Source organism: Cyrtonyx montezumae, unplaced genomic scaffold (genome assembly GCF_038088225.1).
Source record: "Cyrtonyx montezumae isolate F1298 unplaced genomic scaffold, pur_monq_1.0 scaffold_16, whole genome shotgun sequence".
In the NCBI taxonomy this organism is placed as follows: domain Eukaryota; kingdom Metazoa; phylum Chordata; class Aves; order Galliformes; family Odontophoridae; genus Cyrtonyx; species Cyrtonyx montezumae.
The window spans coordinates 10,866,517-10,881,329 of NW_027071892.1; the positions used below are offsets into that span (position 1 = coordinate 10,866,517).

The 14,813-nt window shown below is 49.8% G+C and overlaps 1 protein-coding gene across 1 annotated transcript in view; it reads left to right on the forward strand.

Moving 5' to 3' along the window:
* Positions 1–14,813, forward strand: part of PEMT (phosphatidylethanolamine N-methyltransferase) — a 36,825-nt gene that overhangs the window by 6,204 nt on the left and 15,808 nt on the right. The gene's annotated exons all lie outside the window — the stretch shown is intronic.

Sequence of the window (14,813 nt, forward strand, 5' to 3'; positions counted from 1 at the left end):
GGGGCAGGAGAAAAATGCCTTATGCTTTGCGATTTCAGCAGCTTTGGCTGCTCGTCTCACAGAAGGGGAAGATTGAGAGGTGGCTTGATTGTGGTGTGTTAGTACCTGGCTGGGGAAAGGAAATTGCAGGGTAAGAAATAGCTGTCAGCCAGCAGCGAGGCGAGGGCTGGGGCGGGCTGCTGGCAGGGGGGGGCCAGCACAGCTTTGTGCATTCAGCACAGGGCGGGTAGCTGCAGCCTGAAGGATTGGGTAGATGAGCCAGCTGGAGTGGGTGATTTAATGGTCTCTTCTGGCCTTAAAATTCTGCAAATCTGCAAGAGTTTCACGATCTCCCTGAAAGGCCTTTTCCTGAGTGTAGCTGTGGGTAAGAGCAGGAAGGCAGCCCTCGACCATCTTCTGGAAAGTGTTTTGAGATCCCCTTGTAGCAGCCGTGGCACAGTGACAATGATTATCTGCTTATAACAGATGCTAGATCAATAGCGGAGCTTCAAGCTACACTGCAAGGCAATTGAGTGCAGAAAGCAATTCTTTATGGGGTAAAGCTGGCCTTGCAACAAGGCTCAGATTCATTCTTACAACTCCGGTCTTAAAATGTCACCACCAGCTCTGATGCCTTTCATCCTTTGTGCTGGGAGAGAATGCACATTATTCATAATTGGACTCTCTACCAGGCAGGAATAGCTGTTTTCATTTCCTACAATGCCTGAGAAACAGTGAGGATTTGCTTTTTTTTTTTTTTTTCCTTCCCCAAACAGCACTTAGTGGCAGTTTTATTCTGAGTGACTCTGTAACGCTTCCCACTCAGGCGGTGGTGGCTTCGGAGCGATGCTGTAATCATGTTGTGAGCATGAGGCATCGATTCCCCTGGCCACCTCGTAACAGACGCCCCAGGACTGTTGTGAGTCCACCATCCCCAGGCCAGATCTGTAGCACTGCACCTGTTTGGCTGCTAAATTTAGTGTTTCCAGTGTGTCAGCACCGCTGAGAGACACATAACAGGTTCCAAAACCAGGTCACATCCTCCGGCCTGCTGGCTGCAGTGACACAATTAGGAGCACTGTCACTCTGAGGGAGAGACACATCCTGCAGCCCAGCACCGCTGCTGTCTTCCTTGCAGCCTGCCAGACAGGTGCTTTAACCCTACAGGCTACTGGCAGCCAGGATGGAGGAACTCAGAACATGTACAAAAAATGAAGAAATACTTCGAAGCTAAGAGTCTCCGCTCATTGTGCATCAGAGGATTCTGTATAGGCACTGTATGTTCCTCTCTGTCCCGCCCCCATCCCTATCCAGCGTACTGCAGCAAAGCACTCCTGCAGATGAGATGCTGCTCAGCATTGTTAATCTGTGAAACTACAAGTCTGCGTCCACCTCCATCCAACGGGACAAAGCAAAGAATGCAGCAAGGGACAAAGTAGAACGTGGTAATATCTGCCCACACAGGGAGATGTGGAAGGCCTCTGGGGCAGCTCAGGGCTTCAGCAGCATTTCTGCTCAGCCCCAAGGCATGGGGATGGTGGCTGCGGGGTCCTGAGTGGGAATCCCAGCACCTGCCCTGTGATGCTGTGTGTGCTGGGTCTATGCAAGGGCTTCAAGGCAGATTCCTGCCGCAGTCACAGATTGAGCTGAGTGTTTTCCAGCTGTTTAGCAGAAACCTGCCCAGTTCCCAGAAAGGCAGGATCTCCCAAAATACGTTGCTCTGACGAAGAAAGGCAGAGACACGCGGTCTGCTGGGGCATGGGGGTCAGGCTGGATTTAGGCTGCTGGCACTCAGGGATAGCACTGTGGTTAAAGCGTGCCCTTGTTATTTCTGGTTTTCTTGCCCCTTGATGAGCTCAGAGGGGACACATCCCCAGTTGCTCACATGGCTTTAGGAAATGAGCAGTATAGCTCATAGTAAATCGGTGACGCAAAGCCCTCGTTTTGTTTTCCACCCATATTTTATTCCTCATGGCATGGGTAGCTGGAATTGGTTCTTGGCAGAAGAATTCCCCATCCCTGCTCTCGTGAGTGAAACCAGGCAGCTCAGCAGCCTGATCACAGCAGCATGAGCTGGGCACTGGTTATGGGCACTGGTAAATATCAGGAGCCTTGTTTCAGTTTAACAAATACCAGCAACTCCCAGTGCTGCCTGCCTGGGCTCCCTTACTTCCCTCTTTCTAAGGGATCCCCACAAAGCTTTAAACTCGCTATACCCTAACCTGGAAACAGTCAATTTTTGGAAGCTGGTACTTGTGCATGATGTTGCTGGAGGACACTGTGGCTGTGGAGCCTTCCAGCAGTGGTTTGGGCTAGTGCACAGCAGAGGAATGGGAGCAGCACTGTGCCAGCCAGGCTGTCCAGAGCAAGGAGCTTAATTTTGGAGGGTAGCCTTGGAATGGCCCTACGCAGCAAGGTGCTAGGTGATTTTCCTTTTGCCTTTCATGCCATCCTCTGTGCTTACTCTAGTGCAAGGAACCAGGAGCAACTCCCTTTAAAAATTAAGAGCTAGGTTACCAGGAAAGCTGGCAGCCCAGGGCATGCACAGCAGTGTGCATCTTCATTAAACTCACCTCATCTCCCAGCAAATTCTGGGTCAAGAGGGACTGACAGGAGCCCTTGATTTTCCCATGCGACTCTGTAATCACGAACCTCTTCAGTGCATTGCCTGACTGTCCAAATTTGATAATGTCTTGCTTCTTTCCTCCCTTGCAAACCCTTTTTCATTCCCTCTCTTCACTCCTCCAGACTGAGGATAATGCAGCCGTGGGCTCATTCTGCAGGTCAGGACGTGCAGGCAGCACCCTTATCTGTCTGAAGGGCTTTCACTCGCAGGCTGCGTGGGCACGTTCATTTTTGGTGTCATCCTTTTTGTGCTTTTCGGAAGAAAAGTCTGAAGTGGGTGAAATGAAGATGGGTTTTAGCAATTCTCTCTGCACTCAGCTGTTGAAGGAAAGTCTGGCCATCAGGGCTCGTGGAACACCTTCCTCACCTTTGTGCAGTGGGAGGTTTGCTCATTATCTGATTTGTGCTTTGCTTATAAAGGAAATGTAATTGTAGCAGCTCCTTGCCATAAAAGTACAAAGACATTTTCAGGGAAGGAAAAGTTGCATGCAGCTTCTGTGATCCCCTGCAGTACTCTGTCTACTTTTCTCTCCTCCAGCATCAGCTCTGTCCTGCCTGATGTTATCTGTGACCGCCTCTGGCTCGAGCCTCTCCCTTGCTATAGAAATGCCCTTTTAGAAAGACCAAGTTGAGCTTCCTCCTCACCTTCCTGGGTGAAAAGGGGGACCCAAAATCACCTCACATTGCTGTGATGTTTCTATTCCTGCCTCTTCCTCCAGAGCTCTGTTTTCTGCGGTAAGTCCAGCAGTAGATGCTCAAGCTGTAAAATCCCACTGAGGATTTTGCACTGGGAAAAAAAAAAAAAGAAACCTTCAGTTAATGTGTGGTTTGGAGTGAGAGGCTGATATATTTCCAGATCTCTTGTGTTCCAGATTGATCTCGGAGTTCAGATAGCCCTGAGGTGAAGAGCCAAAGTTTTCTACAAGGATTCAAGTGAAATAATAAAAATCTATGTGCTCGCAGTGGTGAGAAGGAAGCTGCAATGTGTGCCAAGCATCAGACATGAAGAAATTGTCTCCTCCACCTCCCATTGCCATGGTGAGCACAGCTGCATATACATGCGTAACAGCACTGGAGTGATCCCAAATCAGATCATCTTGGGGCACGCTTGGCTGTTCATACTAAAACGGAATGACCTCAGATGAGATACAGTATTTTTAACTATGAAGCATTCCTACTAAGTGCCCTTTCCTGTTTATTTTTACCAGGACATTGTTTTAATGACTGTAGAGTTACTCATTTGATTCCCAAGGCTGGAGTGCAGAAATGAATTAGTTTCATTTCAAGACTTAGTCGTGCAGTCATTTTCCAGAGATTGATGTACTCGGAAGCCAAAGTGAATGCATTGCCCAATTGAGGAACATTTCTTTCCTGCCTCAGCCGTCAGCAGAGACAGGCATGAGTGTGGGTTCCTGGTATAGATGCAGCTGGCTTCTAGCATGGTGCAGATGCACTCAGCCTTCCCATCCGTGGCTGTGCATGGCTGTTGGTCCATCCTGTGCTTTGCTACAAATGCATGGAGCGAATGCAACAAGGTTTGGGCGTTGTGCACGGCTTGCACGCACATCTCAGCACTGGGCTTGAGGCTTCGAAACAGAGAAGGAGATCCCTTGGAGTGCAGAGTTGGGGATCACTGACTGTTCACTTAGCTTTGGGGTTATGTTTTGTGCACTGAGCAAAAGCCTAGAGGCATGTGTTTGCATGTGGTGCCTCCCTTAAGCACCCACAGCAACCGCCAGCGAGCGCGAGGGGTTTGGTTATTGTATTTAACCCCTCAGGTTGTTATTAGAAGTGTTCTTTCATTCACACATTGGTCTAATAAGCAGCTCCACGTGCCCAGTGTGACTTGCATCAGTCTGTCTCCTTTGGAGCCCAGACAAAGGTGGAAACACTGTCTACAAAACTGAGATGAGCCCATTCATTGCTACGTCTTCTTCCCAAAGCAGTGAAAAGAGGCTTTCCTGGGATGAGACCCTGCTTGTTGTGCTGGGCTGTGCGAACATCTCATCCCCAAGGACAGGGGAACAGAGCTCGGCTGCCTGCATTACATAAAGATCACATTGTCCCTCTCTATTGTTGGCCACTGGGACGACAGCAGCATCACAAACATACGTGTCCTCGGCGCCGTGGGAAATGTTCCCAGGGGAGGCTTAACACAGAACATAGAACACGATACGCTGAGCACCACAAGGACGGGGCTGGCGGCCGGGAGCTGCACCATGGAGCAGCGAGTACCCATCTTCCAGTGAACTCTCACTCCTTTGTGAAGGGGTATTGGGTTTCCATTGCATTTTGTGCTCCACCAGGTGTATTTATTCTCCCCCCGCCCTCCCATCGCAGCCTCTGGGAGAGCGATGAGTGAGAACACGCTGTCCAGAAGGATGGGTGTGTTGGGAGTCCTTATTAGCAGACTTATTCCAGAGCATTAAGCCCTAATTTCATAAAAGAGCAACAAGAGAGTGGTTACAGCTGTGGGAGAAGCAGACCAGCTTAGTGTGTTGTTGCAAATAGGACAAGAAGTCCTGCTCCCAGACTGCTGGTCCTGCCCATTATGGCATTACGACCAATAATTGTAATGACTCCCTACTTTTTAAGACAAGAATTGCAAAGTAGTTCCCAAGCAGTCAGCCATGTCTCCTTGTGCTGTCACTTGTTCCTTCACTTGTTTTGTTTCTGTGCTTGGGCAGGGCTTTACAATGTTCCCCATCATCTTCCATGTCACCTTTTGGCAACCCTGCTGCACAATGTGCCTCTGCAACGCCCGTCATTGTTTCTCCCTGAATTAATTGTTGTATGTAATTGCGACCTGCTGCAGGACGCTGCCTTGCTCTATTAGGAAGAGTGATGCTAATGAAGAACATTGGGTACCACGTTACAGGAGAGCAAGGCTCAGCTCACTGGGACGTGTACTCGGCGTTCTGTTTTTACCAGCCGGGCAGGAATGGTGTTTCTGTCTCTCGTCAGTCACTGGCTAATGACTGTAATTTTTACTTGCTGAGAAACTCTGGGTATAATGGTCTTTATTAACAGATACGGGAGATGCTACCAGACCTGCATTACAGGGAAAGAGGAAGAAAACAGCCTCTGCGTGGAGGCAATTTCATTATTTATTTGTAGCGATAGAAGTGATCCTGAATTAGTGTCAGATTCAACAGTGTGGCTAATGAGCAGGTTGAGCTGGAATACAAGCAAACCTATTAACAACAGCAAACTGCAAAGATGATGCCTGGGCCTGCAAACCCCCACAGCAAACAGAATCTCGGTCAGCACGTGGGGCAGTGTTTGTGTGCTGATGTGTTTGCATCTTGTTTCTGCTTGTGAATCACATCCAGCCTTTCTGCCATCCCCTTCTCCTTTGCCACTTCCCATTACTCTTGTATGCTGGATGAGCTGGAGCCTCTGATTTAATCTTTAAGACAACAGAGTCTAAGTATCTCCGCTCCTGTGGGCCATGACTGCTCAAAGAATTGCTTGTCTTGAAGTACTGCAGCATCCAGCTCTGTTTTTCAGCCCTGCCTGGCACATCTGGATGTGGCTCTGGGCAGCCTGGTCTAGTGTTTGTCGACCCTGCCCATGGCAGGAGGGTTACAACTAGGTGATCTTCAAGGTCCCTTTCAACCCAGGCCATTCTGTCTGCAGCCTGGGGACATGGTTGGGCATGTGGTGACAGAGCAGGGTGCTGCACTGCGATACAGGTCATGTGGGAGAGCAAAAAGCCATTGCATTAGCTGACATCTCCAGGGCAGCTTTATGGCAGGCTCTTTGCAACTAATCAGAGGCTTCAAGAAATGTCAGAGCCGTTAGCTGACCTCAATCTCCTTTTACCTGGAACCAGGGAAGGCTTGTCTCAGTTCCCTAAGAGGATATTTCTTACACAGGATGCATTTGCTGAAGACTCTCTACTTTTATTCCATCTGGAATAACTGGGTTTAATCCATCTGGCATTATTTGCAGTGGTTACAGCAGTTTAAATGCAGGTTTGCAGCAATGATTGGAAGGCTTCAGAAGGCAGAGCGGATGCTTTGCAACAGAGATAGAAAGCTTCATGCCTCCATCTAAAACCAAACCCAAGGCACTGAAAACTGCAGCGACTTCAGAAAGACTTGACCTCAGCACCGTGGATCAGCTGTGATCCAGGGCCTGATTTGGAAACAGCACAGCAGAGTGGAGGTGCGAAAATAGAAGGGAAGTCTTAAAAAAGAGAGGCATTGGCTGCCTTGTAACGTGGCATTTGTACCAAGTGCTTGCTGACAGTGTGGCACAGCACAGAGCTTCTCTTTACATTTCGATGCCAGATCAAACATCGTCAGTGCTATTGTTGGAGTGCTTTGTTTAAAAATGGGTCTTCTGGGCAGATGGCCGGGTTCAGAGCAGCGTCTGTGTGTGCAGCACTTCAGGCACCTTCCCCTGCTTTGCTTATTTAGTGCTGCAGGAGTATGAGCAGCAGGAAAAAAAAGCAACCAAGCAAGTACAGGACGTGAGATGGGCAGAACAGTCTTGATCACTGAGACACTGACGTGCACTTTCGCTTCCAGTCAGCTTGGGAAGGTGCCTGCTTGACAGAGTGCCTGAGCAAAGTCGGACCTGTTTTTCTCAGGGAAAACGCTCCAAAAAATGTATGAAAATATGAGATGTGCTGTTTTCTGGCTCAGGTTGAGCGTGAGCCAAGACATCTGAGCACGGAAGATGCAAAAAATAAAATGTGCTAAATCCCATCAGGGAAAATGCTTCCTCATCCTGCGTGCATCTGGCACCTGAGCTTCTCCTCCGAGGTGGGTCCCTGTGGGCTCCAGCCCCAGGTACTGGTGCAGGTGCAGCCTTCTCCTGTCCCTGCCCTCGGGAGCTTTATTTTGTTAGGATGCATTTTTGGTGTTGGGCCATCCACCCATCCCGGGCTCAGAATGGAAGGGCCTCCCACAGCCCACGCTGCGCTCTGGGAAAGTCATTATTTCACAACTGCTTTTTCCATGGGCTGTGTTTGCCAGCAGAGCCTGTCGGGGCCATGCAGTGAGATCCCTGCATGGGCTGGGGGACATGCTGGTAAGGGCTCCCGGTGCCCACCGCCAGCATTAATTAACACGGCTGATCCTGGGTTATGCAAAATCACCTGCCTTCAGCTTCCAGCTCCTCAGACATAAATCATGAGCTCCTTGCCTTGAGGAGAAGCTGTACAGATCTTGTGTTGGAAATTGCTAGCAAGTACAGCCCATATTCCATATCGGTTTTGTTTTTATTGAAGAGGAGAGGATATGGCTCATGGAACATTTGCGGACCCAGGCTGCCTTGGTGTTCGTTAAGTAGGGGCTTGTTTTTATTCCAGCCAGCTAATGAGATGGTACTTTGACAAATCACATAAACACTATTAGACAAATGAAATCTATTATCTAACTGTTTATCATGAGTGGATTCAAGGTAAAGACTCGTGCGGAGGTAATCTCAAGGGATGGCTTTGAGGTAAAGCGTACCCAGTCCTTATGAAACCCTTATCTGTTTACCTGCCGACTCATTTTCTTTCCCCAGCTCAAGGCCGTTAGCTGAGGTGACCTGTGCCATTTCAGTCCAATTACTTTCACTGGAGAAGGATGTGGGCTTTATTTCTAGGCTAAACTCATCCATGCTTGAGACGAGCTGGGTTTCTATAGCACTCCTCTTTCCAGCTCTAAATAAACAGTCACTCTTCTCTGCTCCCTGTGTGTCAGAGTCCTCAGACTGGATCCTGTTGACCCCTCATCTGCAGTGTGCTGGCTTCTTTGGGGAAGAGCTGCTACAAGAAGCACTTCAGCACTGATTTCTTCCTCTTAACTCCTTCGTTTTGGCGACAGCTTTGTCACAGTGACACAGATGAGTGCCTCAGCTCTGCTATGCCTACGCTGCCCAAGAGGAGCTGTCCTCAAAGCCACCAATGACCCCATGCCACAGAGGCTGGGTGGGCTTTGGAGGGAAGCCTGACCTGCTTTTAGCTTCTCAGTATTTATCTGCTTTAGCCCCTGAATGTTCTCCTCTTTTTTTGCAACCTTTCCTGCTTTCCACGTGCATTTTTGTCCTCCATGAAGCTGTCACCTGTGCTCCAGCCGTGCCGCTCCAGCTGGCTGTTCCCATGCTGCAGCATCTTCACGCACTCAATCCACATACCACATAGCCTTTCCTAAACCCTACTGTTGTTTCTTTTGGCAATAACAAGCCACAAGTCCCCACACCCAAAGCCCTTGAAAGGCAATGGAAAAGTCTTCTTGGGTCGAACCAACATCTTCCTTTTGAAGCTTTGGCAGGCACGGACCAGCTAAGCCTTTCCTCTTGGCTGCGCCTTGCTGACTGCTGTTATTACCATTGTACAGATGGAGAAAGTGAGAAAGCTGACTGCTGCAGACTCCCAGGGTGGCCCTGGGACTCATGTCAGGGCTCTGGGCACTCAAAACCCTCAGGGTCTACCATGAGCCCACACCTTGCTCCAACTCCATGTATGTGGCACAAGCTGACCCGCTGTCTCCATTGTCTGTTGCTCATTACTCCAGGACTGCAGCACCCTCACTCTGGGAGTCAAGGGAAAACTTCTGACCACATTGGCTTAATTCTTCACCAAACACCCAGGGGCTGGCACAGCACTTCTGCCATTGCTCTCTGCCCAAGCTGCAGCATCCTTTGGGAAGGAGGTGTTGCAAACCCCACTCTACTGCCGTGGGTCTGCACTGGCTCTGGAGGTCCTTTGACACTGATGTTGTGCCTATGTCTCATCTCCTCTTGGTGCATTACCAAAAAAAAAAGGCATTTACAAACCAAGTATTTGGCTTGCATCGCCCTGTAGCTTCCATGAAACTGTTAACACAGTGCCTGTCTCTTCTAATATCTCTGCCATGTTTTAATTGCATGGACTGGAAGCTGCTGCTCCAGCACTAAGTGGGGGAACTTTGCAGGGCTTTAATCATTTGCTAAAAAGCTTTCGGGCTCCATTACCATCTCTCAGCATTCTGTAATTGAGTGCCTGGGAGTAAAGAAGCCTTCAGAGCAGCAGCACAGATCCTGGATCAGACAGTTTGAAGCTGCAGTGGATTCCCTCAGTGCAGGAGGAAGCAGCTAAATGACACTGAGCCCTTTGGGGCCATGGCAGGAGCCAGTGGGGCAGAAAGGGATCTCACAGCTGCTCTCAAGGTTCTCCTCCTGCTTCTGCAGAGCATCCATTTGAGGACAGCTCAGCAAGTGGATGCAGGCAGTGCAGGGTGGTACGTGGCATTGAGTGTGCTGAGCGATGCTGGTGGTGGAGCACAGCTGAGAACTGGTGGCTCATAGCATACAAGAGGTGGACGAAGGATGCGTGGAGGACCAGCCTGCTGATGGCTATGGGAAGGAGGACATCCACTGTTCATCGGTGATGCAGGGACAGCAATCCTTCGTATCACTGCCATGGCTGCACAGGGAACGTGACTGAGGGGAGGTGACTGCTAATTGCCGCAGCGAGTCAAGGGCTGTTTAAGCAGCTAATTAATTCCTCCTAATCAGCCCTTGATCTGTTGAAAACTGCATGGCATTATCTCTTCTGCTGCAACACCTTGATAATTCCTGTCTTGAATGGCCTTCACGGAGAACATATTTAAATAAACTCAATAGAGATTTCAGACAGATAGCAACTATAATTACCAGCTTGTACAAATTAAACCATGGTTTGTTCTGTTCTTTTTCTCCTGCCTTCGCTGCCCAGAGCTCCTGCTAATCATGTTCTTGCTGCTGGTGGCACGCGGGTCCCCGGGGCGTTGCTGCGCGTGCCTTCAGAAAGCCTGAGCTGTGCCCAGCCCTGGGGCGGGCAGATGGGGCTGCACGTGGGCATCCAGCATCTCCACCGTGCTCCTCCTGGGCTGGAATGGTAGGCCTTTGGGAAGGGATACAGCAGCCTGGTGGTGGAAATACCACATGTGGGAGGTGGCATGGTGTTCCCCAGCATCAGCCCTGCCCAGTTTCCCCCCTCCTAATTCTGCTGAGGTTTTAATGTGAGGTTTTCTCCCCTTGGAGCTGCAGGAGCACTCAGATATGTGCCTTGAGGAGCCCAGGTTGGAGCTTGCAGCTTGACCAAGCAGTGCTGCCCTTCCAGCACTCGGCAATAAACCATCTGCACCAAGCGTGTGGTTTGTTAGGAAGGATAAGGTCAGGCCACACTCATTTTCTCTGTGGTCGCTTGGGACAGCCATCGATGCTGCCTACTCTGGCATTTGGCAAAGGTCAGCCAGCCCCAGTGCTGCCAGGCGTGCAGTGCGTGCATTTACATTGAGCCTGCTCACTTATTCCTGCCCTGCCCCATTGCACCCTCCCTGCTCCATGTAACTCCTGTGAGTGCCTTAGACAGAGTTTGGGTGCTCAGGCGTATCTGTTTTCTCCCATTTTTCAGACAAATGCAGTAACTGCAGGCAAGGTCATTTTCTGGCACCCAGTCTGTGTCAGAGAACAGAGAACGTCGTACTGGTTTAATGAGGGAAAATTGATTTTTCATAGCAGGGGAACAGTTCTGTTCCCATGGTCTCTAAAGGTGAAATAGGAGTACTGTCACATTTCCTGCCCACTCCTCACTCTGTGAGCTGACTGGAGCACGTCTCCCACTGTAGGAGATGCTCACGTGGGGCCGCCGACACTCATGGCTGGGATTTCCCCTGCCTCAACAGCAGCACATGGCCCAGCACCCAGGGAGGATGTGCCTGGGGCCGCCCAGGGGAGCTCAGCCTGAAGGGGAATGTTAAAACATTTGCTCAGATCCCTCTTATATGAAGGTTTTTGAGTTTGAGCTGGATTGTCCAGGCATCCAGGGCTCACTGTGCATGCATTTCATCTTGGGAGTGGGATGCACAGATGCTCCAGGGAACTGATTATTCTTCCTCTTGGCTTTTCATGAAACATTTGAGTCCTGGATTCCTCAGTGGATTGTTTCCTAGACCCTACATAATGGAGAATACTGTGAGACAAGGTACAAGGGCAGCATCTCCTGTTCATTGTCATAGAATCAGAGAATGGCTTAGGCTGGAAGGGACCTTAAAGATCATCTAAAAGGACCACTGAGATCATCTTGTCCAACCATGGACCCATCACCGTCATACCCCTAAACCATGTCCCTGAGTGCTACATCTATCACAGAATAATAGAAGCATAGAAGCATTGCATCATAGTCATCTTTTAGCCCAGAATAGTTCACTCTTTCTGTGCCAACAGCTTGGTCAGGGCAGAAGCAGAAGCAGGCAGATGCCTCAGTTTCCCTTTGTGGAAGAGAGCTGCTAATCCTTTCCAGGCACTCCACATGCCTAAATTCACCAGAGCCCACATATTCTGGTGCTATGGCGATGGGGCAGTGTGAGGACATGACCAGCTGATTAGCATTGAGTTGCAGTGCTGAGCCATTGGAGTATCTGGTTTCGTTCCCTACCTCTGGGGCAAGCCAGATATAGAAAGGGAGTCATGCAAAACAGAGTAAAGTCTCTATTTCAAAGCTGGCGTTGAGCAAATTAAAATGTAGCATGTTCAAAAGCTCACTTCCTTGGATGGCAGACAAAAAAAATCAATTTCCTTGAAACAAATACTAAATATTAATGAGAGGATATGGTCTGCCATGCACACAAAGCTGTAAAGAGCATTTCCCGTCGATCAGCTGCAGAGGCGAGCTCCTGAGCTGAAACTGTTTTTCGAGCAGATATTTGTGGCCGGTCTCAAGGCGGCTCTGGAAGGTTTACCCACTCAAAAAAAGAACAGAAAACTCAGAACATTTCCTTCTTCGTATCGGGGCAGGCACTGGGGATGTGTGCCCGTGCTTTCATTTTTGTTTACACATTTGCCCAGGCGGTTGGGGAGATGGCTGGGTTGGCGTGCACAGCGATCAGCACGGTGTTATGTGGGCAGGGAATGATGCCCGGGGAGGATGAAAATGCCAAAAGCAGAGCGTGGGACCCAGCAGCACGGCCGGCTCTGCAGCCATGTCTGCTCGCTGAATTATTTCTGTAATGAGCATTGGGGAAACGTGAAACTATTTCTTACAGCCATCAGCAAGCTTCCTAAAGTGAAAGCACAGGCCTTTGAAGAAAGTCTTGAATAATCTTCTCTTGCTTTGACCCTTGGGGAAGGCAGGAAACTTGGTATTACTCTGTACCCAAACAAGGAGGCTGGAAAACTGAAAACACCCGTACAGCTGGCACGTGGGGCTGCCCATCCTGATGCCAACATCACTTGGGTTGCCCAGGGATGGCTCTGGGAGCGTGGACAGCCAGGCTCAGCCAAGGGAACAGGCATGGCACCCAGAATAGCTGCCTCCATGGAGGATGCCAACATCATCTTGTATCCGTCACGCAGTAAATAAAAACACGTCGGCTCATGATTCTGTAAAACCATAACGCCAGCTGCGGAACCGGGGTTGAACGCGAGCTAATATTAGCCAGCAAATGACTAAAATTAGAAAAGCAGAATCGAGCCAGAACTAATTAGCTGCTCAAGGAACAGAACCAGAACCGGAACAAATTAATTGTTAGGAAGCTGAAATACCAGCACGGGGCCCCTCAGGAAGCACAGGCTCTTGCTCAGTACTGACTCGTGCGTGGGGTGCATGGGGAGGAGTCCCAGCTCTGCCCGAGGGCTGCGTCAACCCACGAGGAGGTGATGGGTTGGTGCACCAGGAGCAGCACCAACGCAGCTGGGACAGCTCCCGAAGGGCTCAGAAACACTGTCCATCCACTGTGCGTTGTAAAGGAGCACTGTGGAGAGAGGAATTAACGAGGCCATCAGTGCTGCCTGCTCCCAGCTCTGCTCCTGCCACTAGCTGAGATGCTCTGCAGCCCTCCCAGCACCAGCCAGGAGCTGCAGCCATGCGAGTGCTGCTGGGGTAATTTCCAGGGAATTAGGGAGCTCACATAGATAACGGGCACGTGGACACATTTCTCGTCCGTGACTCAGTCACCTGTATGGTTACTTCTTCTCCTTTCTGAAGGTAGTAACTCACCCCATATTTCTTTTTCCCATCTCGCAGCATTCAAACAGCAGCTCCCATTTTAGCAGCAGCATGACGCACGGTGTTTTAAATTCAATTTAGAATACAAACTATTTATACCAGCCAGAAAAAGGCAGTGAAGCAGCTCTCTCTGTCATGAGTGGATTTGTAATTTCGGAGCAATCATTGCATAACTAATTGAATCAGCTCTCAGCATGTGAAATCAGTGCCCTGCTTATCGGAGGTTTTCATCTTGCTCCCCTCCTGAAGCCAGCAGTCCCCCTCTACTTTGTGCTTCTGCATCAGCCTGGGAAGAATGCAGCACCTGCAAAGCTGCCCTTCTCTGCTCTCCTCTTAAATGGAGCCAATAGATTACCAAATGCACTCAGAATAGCTGTATTGTGGGTGCCCCCCAGAGCTGCCCAGGCTCCGTGCGAGGGGCTGAAGTGTGTCTGGAGCTAATGAAGAGCCAGCCATGTCTGGGAAGCAAATTGATGTTCATCCGTTGCCCCGACTCCCACCTCTCACTTCATTGTCTGGGTGTGCTTGGATTGGCTTGAATTCAGGCTCTGATCTAAACCATAGAATTGCAGGATTATAGGATGGCTTAGGTTGGAAGAGTGGAAGGACAGCCACAGTACAGGACCTGCAAGTGAAACCTAGAAGAGGCAGTAGATATATTTACAGCATTTTGAGGGATACAGAAAGTTAGTTATGTAAAGACTGTGGTCTGCTTGGGAATGAAGATTCTGGTTGTGGTGACTCGGGTGCAAGGGACACCTCGTTTTGAGTGGGGGTCATCAGCTTCTGCTTCTCTTTAAAACCTGGAGCTCTTCTGAAAGTGGGTTGGGAGGAATTATCCTTTCCAGGTGTGTGTCCCACAGCTGGGTGTAGATCACAGAGCCTGGAAAACCAGACCAGGGTGTCTTCCACCTGCTCTGGGATCTGTTTTCCTTCTTCCTTCCAGGAGAGCAGTGCCAGGTGCCTCTTGGTTACTGTGGTTCTGGGACAGCCTTGGCAGTGCTCTCAGCTACGTTAGGTGCCTGTTACACAAGCCAGGCATCCCCTAAATTTGATGTGAAGGGGACTGTCTGTGAGCTCAGTGCTGCTGGCTTGCATCGTGTTGGCTTGGTTAAAGCTGAACTTTCCTTGCAGGCTCTGTTTAAGCCACATCAAATCAGCGATCCCTGATTGCTTCTCACACAAAGCTATGGAGACAGTGCTCTCTGAGCAGCAGTGGGGCCGTGCACCTCCAACCACCCCT